This window comes from Myotis brandtii, unplaced genomic scaffold, assembly GCF_000412655.1.
Source record: "Myotis brandtii unplaced genomic scaffold, ASM41265v1 scaffold152, whole genome shotgun sequence".
NCBI lineage: Eukaryota > Metazoa > Chordata > Mammalia > Chiroptera > Vespertilionidae > Myotis > Myotis brandtii.
Genome location: NW_005355502.1, coordinates 205,741 through 209,380, shown reverse-complemented (window position 1 = coordinate 209,380; position 3,640 = coordinate 205,741).

Here is a 3,640-nt window from a genome sequence, read left to right as displayed (position 1 = left end):
CTTGAGTGTGGCTCTTCCACAAAATACTGACTTTTGCGTATGGGCCACAAAGTTTCAATCACACTGTACGTGCGCACCCGCACATGGTATTTTATGGAAGAGCCACACTCAAGGGGCCAAAGAGCCGCATGTGGCTCTCGAGCCGCAGTTTGCCGACCACAGCACTAGGGGAATTTTTGGGGCTGGGCCACTAAGAATACTGCCCATCACAGTAGTTCTAGCTCTACCACTTTTTTTCCCTTTCAAACAAGCATGCAGATTCACCCTTTCCCCAACCTTTTGAGAATCACCAAAATAGTGTGAAAGCTATTTATCTGAACTTAAGATATATATAGCTCTATAGCTTTATCTGATTACCAGAGCTTATTGTAAGAAAATTCCAAATAATACAGAGATGTCATGTGAAGAGTATAAATCACACATAATGTCTTTACAACCAACAGCCTTTGTTAGATTTGGCAAAGGTCCAACCTAATCTTTCCAATGTACTTACTGATATGCATATGTAATACACAATTTACTTTAGATCTAGACTAGGTCAAATCATCCTAGAACCTTGTAACAGTGTCCTTTTTCTTAACAACTCATACTACTTTTACCCTTTTTTGAAATTTGTAAAAATCTCTTTAATAGACTGTGTGTTTTGTGACTAAATTACCTGGGTCTGTTTGTGCTCACCATCATATTCCCACAGAATACTTCTGAATGAATGAATAAATGAACCAAACAGTATGGAAAATTACTTTTGACCCTTGACCTACTGATTCATTCATTGACCTACTGAGAGCCCACTATGTTGAATCTTTCAAGGCTGCTACAAGTGTTATGTGCCACATTTATTCAGCCAGTGTACTCTTTTTAGTTGTTGTTAATCCTCACCTGAGGATATTTTTTCCATTGATATTTTAGAGAGAGTGGAGGGGTACAGAGAGAGAGAAGCATCGATTGATTGCCTCCTGCACGCAACCCCGCCCCCCCTCTGGGATCTAACCTGTAACCCAGGCATGGTTCATGTCTTTGACCAGGAATTGAAGCCAAGACCCTTCTTTGTGCTGGCCGATGCTCTAACCATTGAGCAACATCACCAGGGCAGGGAATTTGCTTTTTAAATGTATATTTCCTAACAGAATGTAATACTTACCTCGAAGATAGGATTTCCCCCAAATCCCATTTCTCATGTTTGTTGTGAGAAACTAAATTTACTATGTTATAGAAAACTGCACTTGTTAGAATGTTTTAAGAAATTGGGCTTATTCCTCTAAGTTATAATAGTCATTAGTGTGCCAGTGTGTACAATTCACCATCTTGATCTCGTTAACTTCATGCTGTAACTCTATCAAGTCCCTTGCTTTTCAGAGAGCACCCTTCCTCTTTGCTTTCTCCCTACAGGCCTGTTTGACTAAAATAAATCTCACGATTCTAAAACACAATGCAAAGCATGTTTCTTTGTCAACAATAACACATATGTATTGAGCACTTCTAAAATGTCGGGCACACTGCTGAGCTCCTCTGCATACACCATCTTAACCCTCACAACAGGTGGGTACAAGGATGACTCCTCTCTCATAGGGGAAGCTGAGCAGCTTCTCTAACAAAACACCACTAGCAAACTGTATTATGAAGAGCTATTTGGCTCTGAAAATGGAAAGCTCTGGGGAAAAGACAGCCACAATAACAATGTTCAAACATCTGACTGGATTCTTTAGGGTAGAGTGATTAGCACCAAGGAGCTAAGGACCAATGGGTACAAGATTTTCTGAATATAATGCAACGTATGCACAGAGAAGGAATGCGAGCACTGGATGGGTTAGAATGGATAGCCTTTGAGGGCATTTACCACTCTTGAGCCCACTGTTCTCTTCCTCCTCTGTATTTCCCACTTCTCTCAATTCATCATTCTCTCCGACCTGGACCCATATACTATGCATTCATTCTTTTTTTCCACTCAACAAGCATTTGCTGACCCGTATGGTAGCCACTAGCCACAGGTGGCTATCTAAATTTATTAAAATTAAGTAAAATAAAAAATTCAGTTCCAAAACTGTACTAACCACATTTCAAGTGGTCAATAACTGCATGTGGCTAGTGGCTACCACACTGGAAAGTTCTACTGGACAGTGCTGTCAGATAGCTGAGGTAGTGATGGAGCCACAAGAATGAAAAAGCTGAGTTCTTGACCTTGAGGAGCTTACAGCCTGGAGCTGAGGAGCTTACATTACTTTTTTTTTTTTTTGGTTTTCATTTGCTGATGTTTATTTCATTTATCTACAAAACTAGGGACCACAATAACAGAATTCTGTATGAATATAAGATAGAAATATAATATTAATTTGTTTTATTGGCCTAGTAATAAGCAACTAGACAGAGAAATGGGGAAAATATACTATTTTTAGTAGAAAAATATCTATAAATTTTTTTTCTCTCTTTATTAAGGTATTACATATGTATCCTTATCCCCCATTCCCCCACTCATGCCCTCACCCCCCTGTTGTCTGTGTCCATTGGTTAGGCTTATATGCATGCACACAAGTCCTTTGGTTGACCTCTTCCCCTTACCTCCACTTTCCCCTACCTTCCCTCTGAGGTTTGACAGTCTGATTGATGCTTCTCTGTCTCTGGATCTGTTTTTGTTCATCAATTTATGTTGTTCATTAGATTCCACAAATGAGTGAGATCATGTGATATTTATCTTTCTCTGACTGGCTTATTTCTCTTAGCATAATGCTCTCCAGTTCAATCCAAGCTGTTCCAAATGGTAAGAATTCCTTCTTTTTTACCGCAGCATAGTATTCCATTGTGTAGATGTACCACAGTTTTCTAATCCATTCATCTGCTGATGGGCACTTAGGCTGTTTCCAAATCTTAGCTATGGTGAATTGTGCTGCTATGAACATAGGGGTGCATACATCCTTTCTGATTGGTGTTTCTAGTTTCTTGGGATATATTCCCAGAAGTGGGATCACTGGGTCAGATGGGAGTTCCATTAAAAAAAAGATACATTACTTCTTCAGGGCTAACATTATTGAGCTCTTGCTGTCAGTTTTCTACTTTCTGTGACCATCCAGGTGCATCCTCCTAACACCATAAACTAGGTACCATCATTACGCTCACTTTAGCGAGAGAGTAACAAGTTAAATAACTTGCCCAACGTACACGGGGTATTTTGTATAGCGCCTCAGGATCAGGGGGATGTATGCAGGGCCGCAAAGAAGGCGGGGACCCATTTGGGGATCTTAGGGGAAGGTTAGAAGTGCAGATGGATTAACCCCAAGTCTGACTGGCCCATGCTCCTCCAACATGTGGGCCACAGATTATCCACATCAAAATTCCCCCGGTGCGCATGCCAAGGCAGGTTCCCTGAACCCCGTTAGGAACTCTGTGGGCGGGTCCTGGGAACCCAGGTGTGAATGAAGGTCCCACCTCCGCCCAGCGATTCTCTCCTGTTCACGGAATAGGTTCGAGCACCCTGGTCCACACCGCCTGGCCCTTGCACTGCTTCCCCCACTTGGCCCCACACTTGCCACCGACTGCGGATGGAGGCTGGCGGCCGCGCCGCATAATCATAAGCAGGCCCTCCAGGCCTGTTTCCCGGGTATAAACGGGGGCTCCGCGGGTCAGCGGCGCGGCCGCCAGGGGGCCT